Source organism: Pelodiscus sinensis, chromosome 8, assembly GCF_049634645.1.
Source record: "Pelodiscus sinensis isolate JC-2024 chromosome 8, ASM4963464v1, whole genome shotgun sequence".
NCBI classification, from domain to species: domain Eukaryota; kingdom Metazoa; phylum Chordata; order Testudines; family Trionychidae; genus Pelodiscus; species Pelodiscus sinensis.
Window position 1 is genome coordinate 40,532,302 of NC_134718.1, and position 27,390 is coordinate 40,559,691.

Here is a 27,390-nt window from a genome sequence, read left to right on the forward strand (position 1 = left end):
TCTTTCTATTTAAAGGGCTTGCACCTTTCCCGTGGTTGCCAGGCAATACAGTTGAAAAGGCTCCTACATCCCTGGCTCCCAGGCAATGTGTGAGGGGGCAGGGCCTGGAACTGCCACACGGGTCAGATAAAAGAGCTAGGTGGGCTGGATCCGACCTGCTGACAGCCTCTTCCCAGGCCTGATTTGGGGTGTAGCAGGAGCAGGCCTAGAAACTGTATGGCACTGCATATGTGCAAAGGGAGAAAATAAAGGCCGCACATTGAGCATTGACTGAGAGCTTAATTACATAGTGTTTTGCATTAATTTACCTATAATTCTTTATAATCCTGATTATGTTAATCCAAGAAGATTGAAGCACAAATACCTGTGTATAGCGAAAGCTGCATTGTGTTGCTGAACAACAGAGACTAAGTTTCAAGACTGGTCTATCTTGTATGGGTTATTCAATTAAAAAAAAACTTATCTAAACAAAACAAAGTTACTTTAAATATGAGTGTCCAGCTTTATATTATCTTTTCTTTCATTCCATGTGTTGAATAATATCCAATGAATTAGAAGCAAAATATTGTCCATATCTAAATCAACACCAGTTACTGTCTTCATATAATCTATTAATCTGAATGTGAAATTAAGAATATAACAGAGGCATTTTTGTTGTATATGATACGTATCTGATGGTTTGGCTGCATGTAAAATCGTTGCCTCCAATATGTACTATATATTGTGATTAGGAGATTAAATCTGACCCAACTCACTTTTCGTTCTAAAAAAAGCTTGCAAAATGGTATTTTCCAATATCTGTTATGCCAATTGCTAATATTTGACAAAAAGAAGGCAAGTAAGTTATAACACATTTTTAAAAGAAAATCCCCTAAGAGTTCTTCTGGAAAGTTATTGGTAAATACTTTGAAAGAGTGTCATTATAACCCACCTTTGTGCTCCCTGAATTCTAGGAAACTTTCTGGCCCCTAATGTAGAGCAGCCTCAGAAGTTGTATAAATGATGCTCTGTTTCCCATGACCATCAATGACTATCAGAGAATAGCTGTCCTGCAGTTTACTCCATCCACACCTTCAGCTCACCAATGATCCACCTCAAATCACAGGGCTGATACAGAGCCTTACATTGGCTTTATATCAACTAAGAAGGACTATTGTATAGAGGATATTGTCAGTGGAGCATTGACTGTTTTGACTGTGGTGGAGGGAGGGGTTAGAGGGAAGGGGAAGATTCTTTGAGAGGCAAATTTCTATGTTTCTTGCTTTAAAATACACATTGTTATGTAGTTGCTAGAGAAGGCAATATCTAATAAGTGATCCTACTACAGAAATTTTTAGCTATTATAATCTAATCAGTTGTATTATTCAGAAATGTGTGATTTGTCTGGAGGAGTTATAAAGAGCTTATAGTGCATCAGATTTTTTTTAAAAGCCCCAAATAGTAAAATATAATCAAACCAAAATATCCACCAGAGAAGGGAGAGGGTAATAAAAAGATTATAGCCTTTTGTAGACACTGTAGTGCTTTCTTATAAGCTGCACAGGACTCATCTTGTGGGGATAAATGAGTTAGAACTGTCCACGATGGAGAGATACTCCCAACAGATGGTATTGGATGTGCATCATGATTTAGTATTATGCCTGTTCAGGAATGTTGATATAGCTCGTTATTAAGAGGGTATGATGTGCCCGTGCGTGCTGCACAATTATGAAATTGCCCGATTGATAGTTAGGCACGTGCCAGTGGCTGTTCTCTCAGTTTCTTCTCAACTGCTGCCAGCATCGGTTGCACTTAGTCAGTCTCCCTAACAGCATCAAAAGAAAAAAACAAGAAGAAAGAAAGAAGAAAGAAAGAAGAAAAGATGCCAACAGAAAGAAAAGGGCGCATCTGCCACATCCTGCTCGCGCAAAGGACAACACACACACAAAAATCTGTTAAGCCCACATCACTGGGCTTTGAAAGGTGCACAGGATGTGGGACAGCAATTGCAGCAGCAGACGGACATGAGCAGTGCCTGCGCTGCCTAGAGCAAGACCATACTGCCCGCACTGTCGAAGCTTGCCTCACGCTCTAAGAAGGCAAGAGATCTACAAAGACGAGTATTATTTTTGGACCACAACATGACTGAGTCGTAGCCTCATTCAACCCGCTTCCCCCAGAGATAACCCTCTTGGGGAGGAGGGCAGGAGGAGCACTCCCGCGCAGGGATGTGCTAGAGAGCAGGACCCGGAGTGAGAAACACTCCGGGTCCCCCGCTGAGCCTCAGCCTCTAGCAAACAAAAAGTCAAAGGAGACTGATAAGAATGCCACCAGGCAGGGCTCCCAAAAGTGGGATAAGGGATTCGGCTTTAAGAAAAGCCGTGGCCCTAGTATGAAGCACGGAGCTGCTGGCTATGCTTCAAGCTCTCCACACAGTAACGCGGAACTAGTGGGAGACACGGAACCGTGGAGGAGTAAGCAAGCTGGCAAGCTGCAGAGCAGTGGACTGCCGCTCTTGAACAAATGCTCGGTAGCACTGGTACCAACACACTTCAAAGAGCCAACAGTACCGACACAGGCAGCTGCATAGAACTACACAGCAATGCGTCTGCATACTCCGGTACTGAGGTTCATGACAGAGGCGGACCTCGCAGTAGGATCGGTACTGTGCTTACGTCTGTTTGGTACCGATGGCACCCCAAGATGTAGAGGTTCCCTGTTCTCCTCGACACCAGCCTCACAAACTTCCACCAGATTTAGTGATGACGAGGAGGAGGAGTCAATGGACCAGCACGGAGTCCCTCTATATGTGGAACCACAACAATAGCAAAGGCAAAAGTGGCAGATGGCACAATGGATGCCCCCACCAATGCCCTCACAATGGGCCTACTGGGACCTTTGGGCACCTTACCGAACCCAACAGTTTCAATACACTATGCAGGTCCCTGGGGCACAATCAGCTCATTCGAATACCCGAAGATGAGCTGACTGGGACCAAACCAGCCATGACAGTGAGTCATCTATGGAGGATGCAACTTAGGCTTCCTCTATTCCGCCCAATAATTCCTATTCCACGATGGAGGAACACAGTCTCCCCGCGTCACCAGTCAGAGGGGATGACGTTAGACGGTTCCAAGACTTGTTTAGGAGAGTAGCAGACACGCTTGCCATAAAACTCTCTGATGTAACTCAGACCAAACACGAACTCACGAGCATACTCACCTTACCTCAATATACCAGGCTGACTTTACCGTTGAACGAAGCATCGATGGATCCACCTAAGTTAATCTGGAAAACTCCAGCATCGGTGCCTCCAATATAGAAAAAACTAGATAAGAAATATTGTCACCCGCACAGACATCGAAATCCTCTTCTCTCACCTTTTCCCTAATTCACTAGTGGTCGAAGTAGCCAACAAGAGGGGGAAGCAATGACGGTACCCCTGAGCACCAAGTCATGATAAAGAGACAAAAAGGCTGGACGCTATGGAGAAGAAAGCCTATTCCTCAGCCTCCTTCCAGCTTCAAATTGTGAATTATGTGGCTGTACTAGCGAAATAGTCACACAACACGGCTGAATCATTCAATTCCTTTATTCAATATATACCAGAAGGTGTGAGGGAGCAGTTCGAATCAAATATCAGAGAAGGCTCATTGATTTCCTGAACAGCTTTACTGCATTAGATGCAGCGGACATAGCAGCCAGGTCAATGGCATCTGCAGTAGCCTTGAGATGGATATCATGGCTGCAGCTGTCGGGGTTCCCCAGGGATGTTCGATCAAATATTGAGGATCTCCCATTCAAGGGTGAGAAGCTTTTTGCAGAGGCTACAAACTCAGCTCTCTACCATTGAAGGACTCCAGGGTGACGCTCCACACACTAGGGATACAGCTGTTTACAGCCAAGAGGAAACAATACAAACAATTTAAGCTGCGGTTCAGAACATCAGGGTATACACAACAACACAGACCTTATGAGAACAAAAGGCATATGAGACAGACTCGACAAAGACAGTCAAATGAGCAATCATCGACCCAGGCATCCACCTTGCGTCAGCAAATTTGAGGATTTGGTTGAGAATACAAAAGCCCCTGGTTCTCCAGGACAGGTACAACCAAGCAAACAAATATTTGGAAACAGACTCGCTGCATTCTACCCATCATGGAAAACCATCACTTCAGACCAATGGGTCCTAGAAATAATAGGAACCAGATACCACATGCCATTCATATCAGTTCCATCAACCCTCTCCTTTTCCCTGTCCCTCTTCAGGAACCCCTCTCATGAGTTGGTCCTCCTGGACGAAGCGCAGCACCTCCTAGAACTAGGCGCTATAGAGGAGGTACCCAACTGCTATAGAGGAAGGGGTTTTTATTCCCGCTACTTTCTGTCAAGAAATCGGGGGGTGGAGGCCCAGCCTGGACCTACATGCACTCAACCAGTTCGTCAAGTATCAACGGTTCAAGATGATCAAGCTGGCAAAGATCATACCTGCCTTGGAGAAAGGAGCATGGCTAGCTACCCTCGACCTCAAGGACGCATATTTTCATGTATCTATTCACCCAGCTCACAGACGATTCCTCAGGTTCACCATCAAGGACTTACACTATCAGTACAGGGTGCTCCCCTTCGGGTTGTCTTCAGCCCCCAGGGTCTTTTCCAAAGTTCTGTCTGTGGTAGCTGCATACCTGCAAAAAAACCAAACGTATTTCCATATCTTAACGATTGTCTGATCATGGCGTCCACCTATGATGACATGGAACAATCACTGGAGTCAGCAAGAGCGTTATTCAACACATTCGGACTCCTACTGAATTTGGAAAAGTGCACCCTCACTCCTACCCAGATGCTGGAGTTTTTAGGGGCACAGTTGGACTGCACTCGGGGCATAGCCTCACTGCCAACTCACAGATGGTCAAGAATGTGTGACTTGATCGTGTCCGTATAGAGTGGCGCACACACCACAGCACATACATGCCTGCAAATACTTGGACACATGGCAGCGTCCACGTTTGTGGTCCCGAACGCCCATCTACATATGAGGCCATTCCAGGCATGGCTACACTTTGGCTGTGTCTACACTGGCATCCCTTTCCGGAAAAGGGATGCTAATGAGACACTTTGGAATTGCAAATCCGCGGGGGATTTAAATATCCCTCGCGGCATTTGCATTTACATGGCTGCCACTTTTTTCCGGCTCGGGGTTTTTGCCGGAAAAAAGCGCCAGTGTAGACGCGATTTTCTGGAAAATAAGCCCTTTTCCGGGAGATCCCTTATTCCTACTTGAAAAGGAAAAGGGCTTATTTTCTCCCGGAAAAGGGCTTATTTTCCAGAAAATCGCGTCTACACTGGCGCTTTTCTCTGGCAAAAACCCCGAGCCGGAAAAAAGCGGCAGCCATGTAAATGCAAATGCCGCGGGGGATATTTAAATCCCCCTCGGATTTGCAATTCCGAAGTGTCTCATTAGCATCCCTTTTCCGGAAAGGGATGCCAATGTAGACACAGCCTTTGTGTACTGCCCCAGGTATAACCCACTCCACAAGATACTTCATGTGCCCAGCTGGGTCAAAGCCACCCTAGTTTGGTGGACAGACTTAAACAACGTTTGTATAGGACTTCCATTTCAGATGCCAACGCCATCCGTCACTATCATGACAGACGTGTCCTTGCTGGGATGGGGAGCCCATCTGGGGAGTGTGATATTACAGGGATAATGGACAAGTGAAGAGTCCCGGCTTCACATCAATGTGCTGAAGCTCAGAGCAGTGAGGAGGGCATGCTCCCAACTGCTTCCGCACATACAGAACAAAACTGTAAGGATGTTGTTGGACAATGTTGCAATGATATATTACATAAACAGGCGGGGGGAGGGTGGGACATCTTGCAGCCTATGCGCTGAAGCATTGAAACTATGCCAACAGTATATTATACACGTCATACCTACCGCTATGAATTTGCTGGGCAAGGACAATGTACTAGTGGATGCCTTCAGCAGACAATTCCCACAGAACCATGAATGGGAGATCAACAAATCTATCATAAACAATTTTGTCAGGAGATGGGCATACCCGGTTATAGACCTGTTTGCAATGCACATCTATTCCAAGTGCCCCCAGTATTATTCCAGTATGGGCATTGGACTGCGATCTCTCGGAGATGAGTTTGCAATACACTGGGACTTCCCCCTGGCATATGCATTTCTACCTATACCTCTAATACATCAAATGGTAATAAAAGTCAAACAGGAGGCAACAAGGGTCTTACTTGTAGCCCCCAATTGGTCGAGACAAATTTGGTACCCTACCATACTCTAACTCAGCATACGTCAGCCGAACAAGTTTCCCCCAGTACAAGCTCTCTTGACTCAGGACAGGGGGCATATACCATACCCCGGGCTACATACACTAAACCTGCAAGCCTGGATGCTTGTTGTCTCTCACACAAAGAGCTAACCTTGTCTCGAAGGGACAAAGACATCCTAATTAATTCCAGGAGACCCACTACTAGACGAACTTACCTGCACAAGTGGGCCAGATTTGCGGCCTGGAATTCAGCTCGAGCACATGATCCACACAGGGTGGGGATTTTGGACATACTAGAACATATCCTTCACCTGCAGGACACAGGACTATCAATTAGTTCCATCAACGTACACTTAGCAGCTATATCAGCGATTCACCCACCCATACAAGGGTATTCCATTTTTTCCCACCCGTGCGCTAAGAGATACCGCAAAGGGATACAGAATCTGTATCCACCACACAGAGATCCAGTGCTATCATGGGATCTGAACCTAATGCTGGATTCAGTCATGAGACGGCCTTTCAAGCCACTTGCAACCTGCTCACTACTACACCTATTGATGAAAGTAGCCTTTCTCATTGCAATAACAATGGTCAGGAGAGTGGGAGAGATAGCAGCACTCATGGCGGACCCACTGTACACCATATTCACAAGGACAAGGTTGTCCTTAGAACCCACACGAAATTCCTCCAAAAGATACCTACCTCATTCCATTGTAATGAACCAATATACCTACCTGTGTTCTTCCCGAAACCACACAAGGACAGCAACCTGGCAGCACCGCATACACTGAATGTACACAGGGCATTCGATTTTTACCTGGATTGCACAAAAGACTTCCAGAGAACACCCAGACTATTCGCATCTTGCGTGGACAGGTCCAGAGGTCAACCTGTCTCCAAACAGCGAATATCCAAATAGATTTCTACATGCACACAGTTGGCTTACTCCCAGAGAAACAGACAGCCACCAACAGTTATACGGGCGCACTCTATGAGAGCAGTATCTACCACAACCGCTTTCCTTGAGGGCCTACCCATAGACATTATCTGCAGGGCAGCAACATGGGCTTTGGCCAATACTTATGTGCAATATTACACTATTCAGACCTTTCATGACTCAGGCACTAGATGTGGATGTACGGTTCTGTCCTACATCCAGTCCTGCATTATGGAGCGCCCACAACCAAGGCGGAACACTGCTGTGTAGTCACCTAAGTGGAGCACCCACAGTGACCCTCAAAGAAGCGAAGGTTACTCATCTTGTGCAGTACCTGGAGTTCTTCAAGATGTGTCCCCATGGATGCTCCACATTCACCCTCCTACCCTCTGCCCCAGGCTAACACAGTGCGGTGTAGAGACGGAATGGAGGGAACGGCCGCCAGCGTGTATCTGTCAACTGGGGCTATTGCACAATAGTGCAGCACACGCGAGCGACCAGGGGACTGCTAGCAAAGATCTCTGGGCCATGTGCGCAACAGCACTGACACACCTAAGTGGAGCACTCACAGGTACACATCTTGAAGAACTCCAGTTACTGCACAAGGTGAGTAACTTTCCCTTTCCTTCCTTTTGTCCTTCCAGAGGTGAGTCTAAAAAGTGAGGGATTTTGAGGGATTCTTAATAAGGTGAGGAGTTGGGAGTGGTGTTCTGCCTCTTCCACTCCACTGAACTCCAGCCCAGGGCCTATAATTATTACCAAATGTCCAGCATCCAGGAGTTCCTGAAGTCTGCCTCTTGGTTCAATACCTACCACCCACTCTTTTTTCAAAGGTTTCCAGTCTGTCTCAAACTAATAAGAGAAAAGTTATCAATTGTATCGTCAGTCTCTCTGGACTCATTAGGCAGGCTCCTCCTCCTCCAGAGGTGGTTTTTGCAGCATCCTTCTTCAGGCATGCCCAAGGCAGGTACTTCTTCCTGATTTGTCAGGCCATTTCTGAACTGACGATCCCTTAAGCTCCACCTCTAGCGAGTGCAAGCTCTGCACGTGCAACTGGTCAGAGCCACTCCTTAGCCTCTTCAGTTCCAGTGCCGAATGTATAGGTCCCATCACAAGGCCACAGTGCAAAGTATATACATTTTTTTTTTTGCTCTCTTAATTTTCTGTTTCATTCTTTTCTATTGATAGGTAAGTTCAACATGTTGAACAAAGATTCTGGGGTTTGCAGTATTACTATAAATAACTTGGGTCAGCTTCAAGCAAAGCAATTATATTTACTTGGTTTTGTTTAAATATATGCTGTTTGCAAAAGCTGTAGCCATCATGATGAAAATACCACGTTAGCAATTATCTGATCCTTGGAATACATTATATCTCTGTATTGGGGACCCAAAGAGGGCAACTGCTTTGGGCCTGCTATTCATAAGAGTCCAGGGCTCCTGACTGCCCCCACCCCTACTTCAGCAATGGCTGGAGACCTGGGCCCTTTAAATTACCACCGGAGCACTCCAGGCGGTGCTACAGGCTGGCTAGGAGCAGGGCAAAGTGCAGTCCATGCAACCCAGTCCCACCCGTCCATCTGAGGCCCTGCTCCTTTCAGGAGTTCCAGGCTGCCTCCGCTACCTTGCCCAGGGGCCCAGCAATTCTGACAGCTCCCCCATCTCTGTGTATATCACAATGCTACTATAAACTCTAAATGTGATTTCTACAGGCAGCTTCTCTGGTAACACTAATCAGAGAGGCAGCTGAAGTGCTTATGTAATAGCTAAATGTACTGTAAAAGTAGTCTGTCCCTTTTTTACATTGGCATTATAGTAGTAATTTCAGACCAGTACAACAAATCTGTAACATTTTAGGGAAATAGAATGTCCTTTTTCATCCCAGAAAAAAATTTGTTGTGAAAAGCATCCCTAAGCATATGATATAGAACTACATACATGATATATCTCCTATGAATATTTAAAGAGGGAATAGGAAACTAGCATTAAAAAACTAAGGGTTTTTTTAATGAATCTGGTCCAAATCCTGCTTGCTTTGTGGTTTGGAGTAATAGATATGGGATGAAAAATAATAATAATAAATCCAAGATCATGAATTTAGGGACCAGTAACAAGAAATTCTGTTATAGGACAAGGTCTCATCAATTGGAAGTGATGGAAAAGGACAAAGTTCTGGGTGTATTAGTTGATTGCGGGATGACTATAAGCCACCAATGTGATGCAGAAATGAAAAACACAAATGTGATCCTAGGATGTATGTGGCAAGGCAGTTCCATTAGAGCAGTGGTCCCCAACACGGTGCCCGCGGGCGCCATGGCACCCGCGGGGCCATTTGTGTGCGCCCACCAAGTGCTCCGGTCTGGCCTGGCCCCGGGCACGTGGTGCATTCATCGGGGCCGGAGCCGGCCCGGGCGCACGGTAAGCGCTGGCCCCGGGAGCGCCGTGAATTGGCCGCTCGCGCCCTGGGCGCGTGGTGCTTGGGGGCGCCAGCCCCGGGCGCGCGGCGCTTGTGGGGGGGGCCCGGCTCCGGGCACGTGGCGCTTGCGGGGGGGTCCGGCCCCAGGCGCACGGCGTTTGCAGAGGGGGGCCGGCCCCGGGCGCGCGGCGCTTGGGAGGAGCGCTGTCCCCGAGCGGGGCGCTTGCGGGGGGGCCCCCGCCCCCGAGCACGTGGCTATGGGGGAGGCGCACCCCGGGCGTGCATGTGTCCCCGCCCTCTGGCGCCCGGCAGGCGAACGGCCACGCCCCCTGGCGCCCGGCAACCTCTAAAGGTTGGGGACCACTGCACTAGAGATAGAGAAGTATTAATCCCATTGTACAAACCACGGGTAAGACCCCATCTCTACTGTTCTGGTCACCAGGTTCAAGAAAAATGAAGGCAAAAGGTGCAGAGAAGGGCAATTAGGATAAAGGGGGAAATGGAGGGCCTGCATTACTAAAAGAGCATGGCTTGTTTAGCCTAGGAAAATGAAGAGTAGGAGGGGACATGATTGTATCTATGAAGAACATCAAGAAGTAAACAACAGGGAAGGAGAAGAGCTATTAAACTAATAACCAATATTGGCATAAGAACAAATAAATATAAACTGACCATGAATAAATTTAGTCTGGAAATTAGAAAAGGTTGCTAACCATCAGAGGAGTGAGGTTCTGGAACAGCTTTCCCATGGGGTACTGGAGGCAGACAATGTAGTTTTAAGATGGTGTTTGATTAAATATATGATTGGCATTATATGACAAGTGTCAAGATTGTTCCCCACTCTGGCACTTCAAGAACCTAGGAAGACACACTTGGGAATGCATTCCTGATAAGCTCTTTAACCCTCCCTCTGGTGAGAGCTTGAAAAAACAACCTGTAATTTCTTAATAACTGACCTTGCAGTTTTAGGCATGTGTCCACAGAACCTCCTGATTTCTAGGACACAGGAATCAAATCATGGTCTTTAAAAAACTGATTTTTTATTAACATAACAAAGAAAACGTACTTGAAAAAACATACTTGGTTGCTAGGTGTTACGGAGCTACTGAACAAAAGAAATATTAAAAACACAGAAACAGTGAGGAATTGTGGCACCTTAAGACTAACAGATTTATTAGGGCATATGCTTTCTGCTTTCCTGGGATTCAGTTTAAAAGTTGCAGTGTACTGGGGTCACAGGGGCTCTGCACAGAGAAGTCCAACAAATCCCCAAATAAAGGAAATAACCTGATCACATCTGACCAAATATTCCTTGTTCTACTCACATATCTGTTGTTCCAAGGCTTAGTCCTTCCCAAGGCATGGATGTCATTGAATCCTCAATGCCCTGCTTCCTTGCTTAACTCATCTCTCTTAGCTCTGCTCTGGTCACACAAAGACTGCCACCGGAAGATCACTGTTTCCAATTCAAAAATCCACACACTGTTTTCATTGGCTCTACTGGCTTCCTGTCAATCCTTCCTGCTTCCCTAGCATTCCTAGAGACTCTCTAGGACCCACTGTTTGTGGGTTTAACCCTTACAGGCAATGTAGTTAACTGAATGGCTGGGCTGTCCAGAAAAAGGTAATACCACTTCCATTCATCACAACGGGGTTGACTTAAATAGCTGGGAGTTGGATTCAGTGACTCAGGAAGTCCCTTCTAGTCCTATATACTTAAGCAAGGTGTCTTGGTAAAGTCAGTGGATGGCATGTATGTGAAATATAAACAAAAGTTTACATATTACCCAAGCAGGCTTTCATCATAATAAGTATTCGGTTTTGTTCATGTTACTTGTATGAAACATGCATATATAAAGCTGTGTACAATTTATAATGAATGGAAAATTGCATTACTCTAAACATATTTTTCTAATTGTATTAGCTATTTTCTTGTACCAAAATCGTTTGGAAATTCTGCTTAAATGTGTACTTTCACCTTTCTAGCAAAATCTTGGGGAGAGTTTGTTTTTTTAAAGAAATGAGATCTGAAAGATAACATGAGGCATTTCTCTGCAGTGAAACTGAAACGATTTTTTTAGCTGAATTCATATAACAGCATTGTAAATTACTGACAAAGTTGTTCTGGGAATATAATTCATGGTGACTACTTTTTGTTGTTGTTGACTTGGGATCTGAAGAAATATAAGTTGTCAAACATTCCTCATATGTACATGAAGAGATTTCATGCCACAACAATATTGGAAACTTGTGTGAAAACCTCATTTTTTCTTTAACTATGCCCACATGCTAATAGTAAAGTGAGTCACCCACTTCACAGCAAAGCACAGAATTTGATGCTCAAAAAGTTTCTACGCTCTTGAGAAAAAAAGTCAGAGTAGGTGGCTTTCAAATTAAAGAGCCAAATCATCTGTTCTTGGAAAACCCCATAGAAAGGAATGGAAATTCTGCAAGTTGAAACTCAGTTCCTGAATGATCATTCTGCTTGTACTGTGGTTGATAAATTCAGCCCTTGCAATTAGAGGGTGTAGCCTCTAAAAGACATTCAGAAATGGGGGAATGCTTCCCTAGGTCTACAGTACAAACTCCAAGGGAATGAGGTAAAAGAGAAGCAGCACACCTTAAGATCCCTTGGTCTCCTCACAAAATGAGCCCTCTTTCAGAGCAATTGTAATGTGCCCATGGCATTTGTATGGAAGACTAGAAGACTAGGTGGTATTGCCTGGGTCCTTCAGGGCAGGGGGCTGGCAGTGTGTGTGTGGGGGGGGGGGGGGCTGGGTGTAGGACTCAGGACAGGGCCTTAAGGATGTGGGGGGCTGCAAGAGTGAAGGTTGAGGGGTGAGGAAGGGCTCAGAGTAGGGCACTCCCATCAGGGCTTTCTCTCCCCTCCCCCCCCCCCCGGCTGCCAGGAACCTTCTATCTCCTACTCCCAGCCCTCCTCCCCCTGCCCAGCCACCAGGGGTCTTCTGTCACTCCCACCCCCCCAGCCTCCCTGGATGCCAGAGGCCTTTTGTCTCCCCTCCTCCGGCACTGCAGCTAATGGCCAGCGTGGAGAGGGCGGAGTGGGGAAAGGGGGAAGCTACTTATCCAGTCTGGTGGCAGGCAAGATGGTAGAGCCCTAGCCCTTCTGGCCACTCTTAGTCAGGAGTTGGCAATCTGTGGCTCACAAGGGAATCAAATATGGCGTGTTTGGCAGCCACTGGGAGTTCCCTTTAGGCTGTATGCCTGCACGGGCACACACAAAGAATTGTAATCCCGCCCACCTCCTTCCACAGTAGCACTCACCTTCCTTGGAGTGGAGGGTAAGCTGCTGCTGGGTGGTGGGCTTGGTGGGAGAGTGGGGGGTCAGGGTGGCATGCTAGCTTCCCAACTGCTCTCGGGGTGGGCCACATGGCGAGAGGCTGCCAGAGCTGAAACCAGGCTGCAGTGCCGGGGCCCGGGTGTACCCAGTCCCAGGAGCAGCTGCACTTCAGTCCAGGCTCCAGCTCTGGCAGCCACCACAGAGCCCACCTCAGGAGCAGCTGGGCAGCCATCATGCAGCCCTGGCCCCAGCTCCAGCCCTGAGGAGAGGCCCAGTGGCTTCGGCCTCTCTGCTCCCACCTGGTGTTGCTGCGGGGAGCCACTTCCCACCACCTCTCACCTCGCAGGGCTGGCTGGAGCCCCTGGCAGGTGAATGTTTGGGCTCCTTGGTGGGATGGTCTTGTATTTCACTTCAACTTCTACTGAGCTGGGCTGCCTGCTCCTAATACTCTTTAAATGCAGAGCTGCAGCGGGATGCAGTGCAAGCTGGGACTGAGCTGGGCTGCTGGCCAGCCTGCTAAAAAATTTACTGACAAGAGAGAGGGGAAAGGTGTGTAATCTATAGCATTAACCTATAAGCTTTTGCTTATCGGTTAGTCGGTTAATCGACTATACTATTACATCCCTAGTTGGAAGCAGAAACCGGCCACCATGCACACGAGGAGGCCAGCAGCAGCAGACCTGTGCGGGGCAGAGGAGGCAGGAGTGGGATACTGCTTGAACAGTTAATCAGTTAAGCCTAACGGTTAACTGATTAACTGGGATTTTACATCCTTAATCTATTTACCATTGTTTTAATTTGTCCCAGAGCATTTTCTTTGTTGGTTAAAAATACAAAATGAGACAGTATTTCTGCTTCAACCATTGTTTATGTTGTTCAAAATGTTGTTTGGAAGTGAACAGAGTAATGCATTTTTATTTCCTTTTTAATAATGCATGTTTAGCTATGAAATAGTCTATCAGTACTGCATTCATAGTACCCAATAACTGGATCATCACACCACCAGCATAAATAGATTAATTACATCGTAGAGGCATAAAAATAACTAGTGTCTGGAAGTTGTAGCGGCTGTGTATGGAAATAGACTGTGTAAATAGCCTTGCTTGTGTTCATTATGTGTTTGTGTTAATAAGAAAGTAAAATAGTGTTGAATTTGCAGTCTGTGCGCTTGATTCTGTATAGTCTTGCACCTTGCAAAGTGAATATAAAATGCTACTAAATCAAAATGAGTGTTTCATTTTTACTTCACACAGGTATAAATGACTGTACAACGTACAAGGCACTGGAGAATCAGTGTCTTTGTCTTGCACTGTAGCAATTTCTCGGGGCTGTTTTCCTTGCCTTTTTCTGAAACCAGAGAGTTTTTTGATTTGGCTTTAAACCATTAAAACTTCTGCTCTAAGTGGCAATGAATAGTCTCTGAAAATAATCAAAGCTTGAGTGTTTCACTTCATTATTTTGTGTGAAATTTGTTACACTTAGATCAGGTGTAAGGCTGCTAAGAATCAGTGGAGCAGGCTGGGGCTGGGTTATTCCGCTTGCCATGGCTTCTGCCACCACTGGTGAGTGCGGGGAGGGAGGGAACCATCCCCCAGGCCACCCTAAAGTGCAGGGGCAGGGAGTCTGCCTTGAACTGTCCGGTGGACAAGATGGTTCTGTAGATGAGACTGGAATGAAGCCATTGTCCAGGTCAGGAAAAGACAACAAGAAACCATCAAAGCAAATGGGAACAGCTTGAAACTGGGGGGGGGGGGGGGAGAGGGAATCCTTGAAAACTAAGAAGGGAAGATGTTTCCCCCACTTTCAATATCTATAGTGACTGAGGGGAAAACTGAAAAATCTTTTTTAAATGGAGGAGTATGAACTGAAGCTATCCAGAACTTCTGGCACAGTCTTGGGGATGGGAAGCTGTGTATGCACACTGGCTCCACCTTATGGGTAGGCGTGCACCGAGGAACTGTTCAAAGACAATAGGTAACATATTAAAAAAGGAATTTTATCTAGTATAGAAGCATAAAACCTCATATTGCATTTTAATGTTGTGTTACTGTGTAACTTATATGCGTTTGCTTCCCTCACTCCTTCATCTTTGAATCTGTGGTCTTTCTGTTAAATAAACCTGTAGTTTATTTTTACCTCAAACAGGTCTCTGTTGTGCAGACTGTGTGGAAGATATGTGCCAGTGTGAGCCAATGTGAGCTGATAACTTACTGAAGGCTGGTTTTACACCTTCAGGAGTGACAAACCAAAGGGCAAAAGGGGAAAAGTCTGAATGTCTGGTAGTTAGGAACTTGATTATCTGTTGAGCATAGGCTGCAGAGAACAGGTTGAATCTCTATGGTCCAGGACACTGGTTCGACAATATCTATGGTCCAGCAGGACCAAGGATGTTGCAGGATTAGAGAGCCCCCAGTGGCAGAGGTTGCTGGTGGCTAGAGTGAAGCCGGCCATTAGGGCCAGTGGAGCAGCAGAGTCCGTGGGCCAGGGAAGCTGACGGGGATGAGAGGGTGGAGCTCATGAAGCAGTGGAGCCCACAACTGGCGGGGCCGCTGGTAACTCCAGTGATGTGGTAGAGCTGGTGGGGTTGTCAGGAGCTCTGGCAGGGTGGCAGGGCTTCCACAGGGCCAGCGGGGCGGTAGGGTCACCACAGCTTGCAGGGCCAGGAGTTCCAGCATGGTTGCTGCAGCTTGTAGGGCTGGAAGGCTGGGAAGGATCCCAATGGGAAGGCTGGCGCCCCTCCTCCCAAACCCAGAAAACTCCCTTGTCTGGGACTGGGCAGGTCTCGAGTATGCCCGACCAGGGTGGTCCAACCTGTACTGCACTCAAAAAAAATGGCAGATATCGCAGCTCTTCATTAAAATCACAGCACCCTGCTTTTTGGTACCTTGATTTCTACTAAACAAAAATGGATTTCAGGCTTGGACACTTCTGGCATTCAGCAGTATTGTTGATCTTTTGTATTAAGTTAGGACTGGAACTCTGGCTACTTCTACACTTGCTCCCTAGTTCGAACTAGGGATGCAAATGTAGCAGACCGAAATTGCTAACGAAGCGGGGATTTAAATATCCCGCGCTTCATTAGCATAATCTCACCTGCTCGCTATTCCGCTCACCAGCTGATTCAAACCAGGAAATGCGCTCCAGGATGCATTAGTTCGAATCAAACCCCTTGGTTTGAACTAACATTACTCATAATTTTTTGAGGAGTAATGTTAGTTCGAACCAAGGGGTTTGATTCGAACTAACATGTCCTGGAGCGCACTTCCAGGTTCGAGTCAGCTGGTGAGCAGAATAGCGCGCAGACGAGATTATGCTAATGAAGCACAGGATATTTAAATCCCTGCTTTGTTAGCAATTTCAGTCCGCTACATTTGCATCCCTAGTTGGAACTAGGGAACAAGTGTAGACGTACCCTCATTTATTGGCTCTCACAATGTTTTTCGTTTTAAGTAAAATAATAGTACGAGTGCAGAAAATAGGAGGTGCCTGAAACTAAGTCTAAGAACTTTAAGGCCTATTTTGGAGTGGTACCAAGCATCCACAATTCCAACTGAATGAAATGGGAATGTTGGGTGCTGAAGGTGGCCTTGTGCATGCAAAAGTTTTGCAGCCACTGCTGATCATCCCATCCCTGCATGACAATGCAGTCCCACCAGTCTGAGCTTGTCTCCCGATGCCAGCATTCCACTGTGTCCAGGGGATTGAGTGGCGTGCACATAGCATGAGCACCAGGACTTCCCTGAGCGGGGCCAATAATCCTTGCTGAGGTTTGTCCTCCTCCTTCTCCTGCTTCTTGTCCTGTTCCTGCTGGAGCAACATGCATGCACTGTTCTCAAAGTTCTGCACCATGAGAGCCAGGGCTATAGTGCTGCAGCGCTTGCGCAGGCAACCAGGCCATGAAAAGGTGCATGCCTAATGCGGCCCATTTATGTCATGCGATGGTGGAGGAAGTAGAGGAGTGCTTTCTGGGCTGCGGGTGAGAGGAGCCCATGTAAGTAACTGCTACTGCTTTTTGGAGCCATCAGACACTGGAATCATAGGCCAGCCTGCCATGCACCCCACAGCACCTCTCTTTTTGAGGTAGGCTCCATAAGTGAGGACGTGCTACCTTGGAGAACATTCGAGTCTTGTCCATGGTGTAGATATAGCCCCTTGCTTTCTCAATATTGGGACCCAGAACTCGATCATCAGGGATTCGAGCTTATCTCATAGTGTAGACAAGCTCCAAGAGATGCAATGTGATAGTACAATCCCATTTAAGGTTTGCTCCTACTCCCAGTAAAGCCAACAGTATGGTCATTGATTTCAACAGAAATAAGGTCAGGCCCATAATAATGGTATCAGCTCTGAAACTGGAAAAATTATAGTATTTGCATAATTAAAGTACCAATATTTATTATCTCTCTCAATATATAAAAAAGTTTTTCCTGCCAGGCGACAGAATGACATCATCACGCTCTCATGGTCTCTGGCCGCGAAAGTGAAAGCAGCCAGAGGGGGAGGGGAAGGGTTGGTGAGTGTGGAAAGCACAGGATGCAACCCACTAATAGAGCTATATGCAGATCTTTCTTGGTTACAGATGAAATTTGGAATTACCTGTTTTATTTATGTACAATAATTTATTTCAGTAATTTATCTAAATGAGAGAAATATGTTGTCCATTTCTTTAATTTATATTGAACTGTATGTTAAGCAGTTTCACCAGCATCACATTAGTTATACTTTGTAGTCTTCAGAAAGTTTGATGCATTTTCTCTGCCAATACTAGAACTGAGTACAGGTTGGACCTCTCTGGTCCAGCACCATCGGGACCTGACTGGTTCCGAATGAGAGAATTTGCTGGACCAATGGAGGTCCCCAGAGACCAGCCCCCTAGCCCACCATCTCTCCCTGCTGCCATCTCCAACCACCCTCCCTCCCCCACCATTGATTTGCCATGCTGCTGCGGCCCAGTAGCCTGGGCTGCTGCATCCCCAGCCCTGCTACCTGGGCTGCTGCATCCACCCTGGCCACTGCCCCACTTCTGGGGCTGCCATGGCTGTCATGTCCCCAGCCCCACTATCAGGGCTGCCACAGCCCTGGAAGTGTTACCAGGGTTCTGGCCCCAGTCCCAAACTCAGCCCCGCTAGGCTCCCCAGATGCCGGTCCGCTTGCTACTGGGGATCCCAGCCAGGATTCCCTGGTCCAGGAACAGCCATGGTCTTACTGGACCACAGATGTTCCTGGACCAGAGAGTCCTGGTATTGGGAGGTCCAACCTGTAGTTCATCCTACAGGGAGGTTTAGGTTGGACATTAGGAAAAAGTTCCTAACTGTCAGGGTAGTCAAACACTGGAATAACTTGCCCAGGGAGGTTGTGGAATCTCCGTCTCTGGAGATATTTAAGAGTAGGTTAGATAAATGTCTATCAGGGATGGTCTAGACCAGTGGTCCCCAACCATTTGGGGTTGCCGGGCGCCAGGGGGCATGGCCGTTCGCCCGCCGGGCGCCCGGGGGGCGGGGCCCCCCCATAGCTGCATTCCAGGGGCCGGCGCTCTCGCCTCAAGCGCCGCGCGCCCGGGGCCGGCGCTAGCGCTCACCCCCCCCCCCCCAAGCGCCGCGTGCCTGGGGCCGGCGCTAGCGCTCTCTCCCGCCCCCCAAGCGCCGCGCGCCCGGGGCCGGCGCTAGCGCTCTCTCCCCCCCCCCCCCCAAGCGCCGCGCGCCCCGGGCCAGGCCAGCCCTGAGCACTTGGCGGGCGCCGCCAAAGGTCCCCGCGGGCGCCATGGCGCCCACGGGCACCATGTTGGGGACCACGGGTCTAGACAGTATTTGGTCCTGCCATGAGGGCAGGGGACTGGACTCGATTACCTCTTGAGGTCTCTTCCAGTTCTAGTATTCTATGATTCTATCTCTTTTGTGCAGCAAAAACAATTTAAAAAATCACTGACAAGTTGAAATCTGCTTATGTATTTAAAGGAATGTTAAAAGTAATTTCAGGTAGTGTCCCTGACTGAATCTCCTTGTCAATTTCTGTACTTTTGTAACAACATTAACCTATTTAACAATGTTTTTCTCTTCCCTTTTACAATGTAGAAATTCATAGAAACTACAGGGAAAACTCACAACAGTAGGTAAAATACATTTCAGACAAGGTGTAAATTGGCAGATTATCTTTAGGTATTTAACTTTTTTAGCTATTTTTCTAATAATAGCTTCTCTCATTATTCACATGAAAGCTCAGAAGGCAATTAACCCAAATAGGCATCTTTCAGTTTGTGGTTGATGAAGGCATGCTATGGCATTTCTGAAGAGGAGAGGGCAAAACATCTGTCAGCTTTCTAGTTTTCTCAGCAACAGAGGTACATCTCATTAATTTATGTTAGTTTCCACAGCTAAGCAGAAATAAAGCTAAGTACTTATATTTAGGAGTAAATTAGTAAGTAGGCAGAATTAAGATAATATGAACAGGCTATATGATACGTGTAAAAGTGCTTATTACCTATTTTTTTTATAAAAAAACTAATCAAGTCTCCTGCAGTTGTGATAAAGGCCAGTGGTTTCATAATAATTATGTTTTCTATTCTGAAAATCCTAATGTGGAATGATACTAGATTTGGGAAAGCCAACAAGGTTTGCTATGCAGATTGATAAGTAAAGCATACTTACTGTAAACCTATGGAAATTAGCTGATGAGAGAACTGAAGAAAACAGTCAGATCTGTTGTTCCAAGCTAAATATAATTGGGGTTTTGATATGCGTATGTATAACTTAGTAGAGTATATAGATGACATAGGAATGCTGAAAGGTCATGGTATTGTACATTAATCACTACTGAAAGAAGACTTTGTCATCTGCTTTAGATGACAGGTTTGTTGAAAGATGTTTAACTGGAGCTCAAGTAATGCATTAATTTGTGTTAATTGAGTAAGAAAAAAATTAGAGTGAGGCTCTTCCATGTGCGGTAAATCATTTTGCACTTTGGATTCCAGAAACAATGTGAGGAAGATCTTAAAGGCTAGAGATTAATACAATATGGAACAGAAATAACAGCGAGGCATAAAGTAGTATTAATACTGTATTAAGCTGCTATGAATAAAAATTACCTATTTTTGAATCCCAGCTATGTAATGAAGAAGACTTGCAAAAACTCAATTTATATTGTACTTTTCATTATGTAGTATTCCAAAGTGCTTTGCAGTCTACTTGAAGACGTACCCAGTGTTGTCTGGGTCCTTCAGGGCATGGGGCTGGTGGTTTGGGGTTGGCAGGGGCTTTCTCTTTCCCTTGGTCCCTCCCAGGGTAAGTGGGGCCCAACAAGGGCTTTTTTCCTCTCCTGGCCCCTCCCAGGTTATGAGCGGGGCGGCGGGGGGGAGTCTGTTGGGAGCTTTCTCCCTCCCATCTAGCTCCTCCTTGATGATCGCAACAAACAAGAGTCTCAGGCTTCGCCTACACTTCTAAAACTAAAGTGTAGCTGTGGCATTGTTTTAAAGTGAAAGCATGGCCACCGCAAACAGCTCTGGGAGCCCATTTACACTGGTGCTTTACAGTGGTGTGACATGCTGCACTCAGGAAGGAGTGTTTTTTCACACACCCGAGTCAGAAAGTTGCAGCACAGTAATGTGGCAGTGTAAATGTAGGCTTAGTAGACAATGTAGGCAAATATAGGCAAAAGATGGAACCTCCAGCAGTACCGTGCCTATTAAAAAGCACTGGCTTAATAGAGACAGAACAAAGAGTGCCACCTTTTAAAGTACAGGAACTCTCCAAGTTACAAGCCTCTGACTTATAAACATCTGCACTTACAAATCAAAGCTCACCTGCAGCCTCAGGATTAGGCAAGAGGAAGAGCCGGCAGTGAGCAGCCTGAGTGCTAACTGGAAGTCTTTGGAGGAGCAGGGAGTAACTGCGCCGCCAGCTGCTGGAGAGTAGTGGGACTTAGAAGGGGAAACTACTATTTCTCTCCAGCTGCCAGCTGCACAACTGCCCTCTGAAGAAGACCTGAAGAAGAACTCTGGGTAGCTCAAAAGCTTGTCTCTTTCAACAACCAACATTGATTTAATAACAGAAATTACCTCACAGGGTTAGGCTCGGGGTCCAGGTGCTACCTGCTACCCATTCTTGGTGAGGTCAGAGTCTGGACTGCTAACCAGCCCTATGCGAGGTCAGGGGCTAGGATCACACTCTAAGTCCCCATGCAGTGGGGTATGAGGTCGAGCCTTTGCGGCTCACCCTGCACGGGGGAGTCAGGGGTTTGAGTTCCTGCCCTGTGCCCTGCTCTGCCACCTCTTGGCCCACTCTGTGGAGCGGTATGTGGGCAGAGGGCACTGGGCATAGGGGTTTGTGTGGAGAGTTAGGTGACAGGCACTGTAATTCTCAAAATGCAGCCCAGAAAACAATCTGTGTATATGAGGTTCACAATGATAGATTGAGAACCACTGATATAGGCCTTGCTGAGCTCAGTGTTGCGATGCCTAACTATTATAGGAGACTACATCTCTATTTCAAAAAGACTTATAAGTACTTAATCCCCTTTGAAACTGAATGCAACAACACTAAATACTTTGAAGAAAGATGAGCCTTTGGCTCTAATACCTGGTTAGAACATAAGAATGACCATACTGCATCAGACCAAAGGTCCATCTAGCCCAGTATCCTGTCTTCTGTCAGTAGCCAGTGCCAGGTGCCCCAGAGGGAATGAACAGGTAAATCATTAAGTGATCCATTCCCTGTTGTTCATTGCCAATTTCTGGCAAACAGAGGCTAGGGACACTATTCTTGCCTATCCTGGCGAGTAGCCATTGATGGGCCTATCCTTCATGACTGTTTGTAGTTCTTTTTTGAACCTTGTTACAATCTTGACCTTGACAACATTCTCTGTCCAGGCATTCCACAGGTTGATTGTTTTGTGTGAAGAAATACTTCCTTTTGTCTCAAACCTGCTGCCTACTTATTTTATTTCATGATGCCTAGTTCTTGTTATGAGGAGTATATGGCACTTCCTTATCTACTTTCTCTATTAGGGTATGTCTACACAGCAAAGTTATTTCTAAATAACAGCTGTTATTTCGAAATAACTTCACTAGTGTCTACACAGCCAAACCTCTATTTCGAAATTATTTCAAAATAGCGGAGAGCTTATTTTGAAATATGTAAACCTCATTGTACGAGGAATAGCGCTGATTCCAAAATAGCTATTTCGGAATAGGCGCTGTGTAGACAGGGAATAGGGGCTATTTTGAAATAGGGGGCCTCCAGCCCTTCCTAAGGTGCACTGTTGGCCACTCTGGCACACACCAGGAAAACTCTTCTCCTTCCCCTCCTCCCTCAACTCTTAAAGGTTTAGAGTCTTCCCAGAGCCTTTGTGGCTAGCACGAGGCCTGCCAGTCCTGAGCCATTCTGCTGCTGCACTGAACCAGTGGCTCCAAAATGAGCCAGCTAGCCAGTACCAGCCAGCCCTCCACCACTCCCCGGGAGCACTCCTCCAGCTCCCAAGACCCTGCCAGGGGCTGGAAGAGATGGGCGCCTTCCTGGTCTCGTTAGGAGATCATGGACCTTATGGAGATTTGGGGAGATGCCACCAACCTCCAAGATCTCCACACTAGATGCAGGAACGCGGCCGTCTATGGTCGTATGGCTGCCAGCATGGCTGACAGAGGCCACATCTGCACCCAGGAACAAGTGCAGATGAAGATTAAAGAACTGCGGCAGGACTGTGCCAGGGCCACAGAGGGCAGCTCCCAACCCGGGGGAGAGTCACACTGCTGTCCCTACTTCGATGCCCTGGACTGCAGCCTGGGGGGCGGAACAGTCCATTCCCCCCAGGTGGTCATCGAGTCCGGGGCACAGCTGGCTGATCTCGTCCTCGGTGGGGGCCCTGATGACGGCACAGAGGAGGAGGAGGGCCAGAAGCCAGTGGAGGCCAGTGTCACCACCTAGCTGAGCCAGGACCCCCTACAAACACCTGTCCCAGGCGTCATCCGAGGCCGGGAATGGAACATCATGTGAGTGCCATCACTGTCCCCTTATGCAGGGGAGTGGGTAGGGGGTGGGGGACCAGAGACTGCCCACCTGGGCCTTGCTGGCCACTCAGCAACCTGTGCATGTGCAAGCATGTGACGTGCCACTCCTGAGCACATGGCCCCAGCTGGCTGCCATACAGGGGTCTTGGCCTGTTAGCCACAAGGGTGTGTGGAGAGACATGAAAGGCACTTGACCCCGGGGTGGGATATGGCAGGACACTCTCCCTCCACAAGCCCCCTCTACAAGGAGGCAGGGGGCATCTCCCCCTCACATACACCCACACGGATATACAGCACAGGGGCATGGGTGCAATCTCAGGGCAGCTCCCACTCCCGGGGATAGCAGGACATCCCGAACATGGCCTGTGTGCAAGCACGTCAGCTCTGATGGTGCGGAGACCTGTCATCCTCGCTTTGCAGAGGGGGGCTGGGCTTCATGCACTGTTTCCCCAGGGATAACTGACCACTTCTCTTGGTTCTCCACAGCTGCACCAGCTGCGAGTGGAGGGCTCACCACACCACTTAGGACATCCTCCCGCACCCGAGGGTTCTGCAGGCATGCCCGTCCTCTGGAGGAGTACAAGTGGCAGCACTTGGGGAGCATTGTGAGCCCTCACCGCACCCTTGACCACTGGGTGGAGGAAGACCTGCAGCTCTGGTGGGAGAGCTGGCGGGAGAACCTTGCCCAGGGCCGTGCCATCTGTGCCCATCTGCAGACTCTGGTGCAGAGCATGCTTCCTCCTCCTAATCCAGCCTCTGCTGCCTCCCCAGTGATCACTCCTCCTCCCACTCCTTCTCCCCCTCCTGCTTCTCCTTCCACGCCCTCTCCATCCCCCTGGGGATGCCGAGACCCCCGCACCAGCGGTGCGGGGAACCAGTGGGGCCAACGCCATTCCAGTCCTGAGCCTCTCCTCCCCCTTCTTCCCCTTTCCTCCCCCTTCCAACTCCCTCCTCCCAGGTTTCCCCCTCTCCTCTCCCATCCTCTCTTCTTCCCTCTCCCACCTTATTTCCTCAGTCTCACCGAAGATTCATTCCCCCCGCCCCCAGTTTTGTTGAATAAACAGAGTTTGGTTTAATCAAAACACGTCTTTATTTTCCATCAGGAAAGGGGAGTTAGGGAGGGGTAAGTGGAGGGACGTGAGAGAGGAATGAGACACAAGCCTCCAGTGGGGCAGACCAGCGAGCACTGTTACTGCTCCTCCGGGTAGAAGCTCTCCCTGAGGGCCTCCCAGATGTGGACAGCCCCCCGATGGGCCTCCCAGATGGCAGCCGTGTGAGGCTGTGCATACAGGCTAGCCAAGCGCTCCGCCTCCACCACCCAGCCTGGCAGGAAGGCCTGCCTCTTACGCTCACACACATTGTGCAGCATACAGCATGTTGCAGAATATTCCGCTGTGCGAGGTCCAGGCGGGTGAGGAGGCATCAAAAGCGTGCCTTCAGCTGCCCGAAGGCTCCCTCGACCACGATGCGGGCCCTGCTGAGCCTGGCATTGAAGGCATGTCGGGAAGGGTTGAGGTGTCCCATGTAGGGCTTCAGGAGCCAGGGCTGGAGGGGATAGGCTGCATCCTCCACCAGACAGACTGGCATGTCCCCATCCCCGACCCTGAAGTGGCGGTTGGGAAAGAAGTTCCCAGCATGCAGCCTCAGACACACGGAGGAGTTGCAGTACACGCGTGCGTCGTGTGCTTTGCCCGACCGGCCAACATTAATGTCCAGAAAGTGGCCCCGGTAGTGAGTCACGGCCTGCAGGATGATTGAAAAGTATCCCTTCCGGTTTATAAACATGGAGGCCTGATGGTCTGGGGCACTGATCGGGAAGTGTGTCCCGTCGATGGCCCCCCCGCAGTTGGGGAAGCTCAGGGCACCAAACCCCTCGATGACCGCATCAGCACTGGCGAGGCAGATGACTCTGCGGAGCAGGACTCTGTTGATGGTGCTGACCACCCGCACAGGGACACACAAAACCGAGAGTCACTGGTGTGCCAGGGTGCTGAGAGTGCTCCCTCCCTGGCACTGCCCTGCACCCCCACTCCCCGGGAGCAACCCCCCTTGCAATCCTGGCCACCGCAGGCAGTTCTTAGTGCGGGCAGGACAGAACAAATCCCTCCGGGGAGGGGACTTGCACCACCTCCCCCCCTTTCCTTAGGGCAGCCCATCCCCTCCTTCCACCTCCCCCCCGGCACAGTCACTGGAGACTGCCATACCTGCATGAGCATGACACCGACAGTGGATCTCCCCACGCCAAACTAGTTCCCCACAGATCAGTAGCTATCCGGCATGGAGAGCTTCCAGAGGGCAATGGCAACATGATTGTGGAGGGGAATGGTGGGCCTCATATGCATGCCCTGACACCTCAGAGCCAGGGCGAGCCACTTGCAGAACTCCAGGAAGGTGTCCTTCTTCATCCTGAAGTTCTGGATACATTGTTGGTCTCCCCAGCACTCCAGGACTATGTGGTCCCACCAGTCGGTACTGGTGTCCAGATGCCAGATGCAGCAGGGCATGCCGGCATCCAGATCCTGCAGCCGCTCCATCACATACCCCAGGAGGGTCTGGATTAAGGCCTGGGGGTTGGGTTGCTGCAGATTCCTGTGAGGCAGCATGCAAAAAGTGCTGCCAGACTTGCAGCAATATGTCCAAGAGCTGCAGAATGTCCAGGGGCTCCAGCTCTATGTTGGAGTGCTGTGGTGTCCTGAGTGAGGGCAACCAGAGCACGTAGAGAAAAAACGCTTTGCTGTCCATCAGCAAGGTAGGCAAACAGGGAAATCTGAGAACCAGCTGTCAAGGGGTCTCTTTAAGCAGGAGCCTCAGACAGCCTCTGGCAGCAGCCACACAAAGTAATTCCTGACCTGATGCCTTGCCAGAACCAGTTACAGACAGCCTTAAATGCGATTCAGCGTCCAATCAGTGTGGACGTGCTATTTCGAAATAGCAAAATGCTATTTCGAAATGCATTTTGTGTGTAGATGCATTATATATAAAAAAATATTTCGAAATAACTATTTCAAAATATTTTATTTCGAAATAATGCTGTAGTGTAGACATACCCTAAGAATCATGACTTTACAGACCTCAAACATATTCCCTCTGATATGTTCCAATGCACACTCTATTTTTGCCTCCCACACCACACTTTTCAGGGCTCCTCTACACTCTGCCACTGTGACCCACTCCTCACCAACTGCTCTTGTAGTTGCCCTGAACTTTGGAAATGCCTTCACTACAAGTTGGATCAAAGAGCAGTGACTGATCCATTTAGTTTAGATGCAATAAATTGACTGCCAAGCACTCCCCTGTAGACTGCGGTACTCCACCAAAAAGAATAAGCAGAAGCAGTGAGAGACTCAGCTGTTGACTTACCTCTGTGAAGATACTGTGGTAGGCAGACCTAAGTACATTGACGCCAGCTAAGTTATTCACATAACTGGTAGAAGTGTAGACAAGGCCTCCTTCTGAATAGTAGCAAATTCATCCTTAAGTAATTCATCACACTGCCCTCTGCTGACCTAACATTGTTCAGCTAATTCATCCTATCTCCTCTTTGCAGAAGATGGTATATGTCCTGCTATTGCTTCAAGATAACTCTTGCATAGAATGTAGAAATAATCTAGTTTGGCTGGGGATGGGTTAATGATCTAATACAGTGGTTCTCAACCAGGTGTCCAGGTCCATTGGAGGGCTATAAGATGATTTCAGGGGGTCCACCAAGCAGAACTGGCACTAGACTTTGCTGAGGCACAGGGCAGAAAGAAGGAAGTTCCTTTGCATAGGGCTGAAGCTTAGGACTATGAGCCCTACCATCTGGGGCTGATGCCAAAGCCTCAGCAACTTAATTTTACACGTCTTTGTGATGGAGGGGTCCCAGGCAATTGCAGTGATTGCTACTCCCTAATGTCAGACCTGGATTTTATATGCAGAAAAAAAGGTTTTGTGACACAAATGGGCCATGGAATCTTTATAGCATCTTGGGGAGGAAGGTAGAAAGAAAAAAAGGTTAATAACCCCTGATCTAATAGTTATTACTGTTATAGTTATAGATCATTTCTGAGTTGAATGTTTCAGACAAGTCTGGTAGTGTAGTGATTTTATTTGGATCCATATGTACATGTTAATATTCACGCTTCAAGGCCTAAATAGTGTCCTCCTTTTACCCCAAATAATTCACATGTTTTTATCCTATAATTCAAATAGGACAACTGTTAGGGTTATACAGGTATATATTCTTTATAAAAGCAAAAAGTGTATGTTTTGACCCAAGAAAACAAATAGACCTCACCGTCCTCTCAAAAACAAGCATCAGCACATTTATTTGCCAAAGGTATCATCATATTCAGTCTAGCACTTTAAGAGTCACTATGCATCCATAGCATACAAAATAAGAGAGAGCACGTGGGAGAAATGCCACTCTCTAACAAACTGTTAAATAAATGCTAGTATGTGCTAATAGACAGGTACT

The 27,390-nt window shown here is 47.8% G+C and overlaps 1 protein-coding gene and 1 long non-coding RNA gene across 3 annotated transcripts in view; one reads left to right on the forward strand and one right to left on the reverse strand.

Annotated features, from left to right (window-relative positions):
• Positions 1-27,390, forward strand: part of PCGF5 (polycomb group ring finger 5) — a 122,784-nt gene that overhangs the window by 22,168 nt on the left and 73,226 nt on the right. The gene's annotated exons all lie outside the window — the stretch shown is intronic.
• LOC102444903 (uncharacterized) lies at positions 3,554-11,095 on the reverse strand. Its single transcript, XR_331622.4, has 4 exons — positions 10,962-11,095; positions 6,497-6,592; positions 4,585-4,667; positions 3,554-3,870 (listed from the first exon to the last, which is right to left on the reverse strand). It is a non-coding gene; the product is annotated as an uncharacterized LOC102444903 (long non-coding RNA).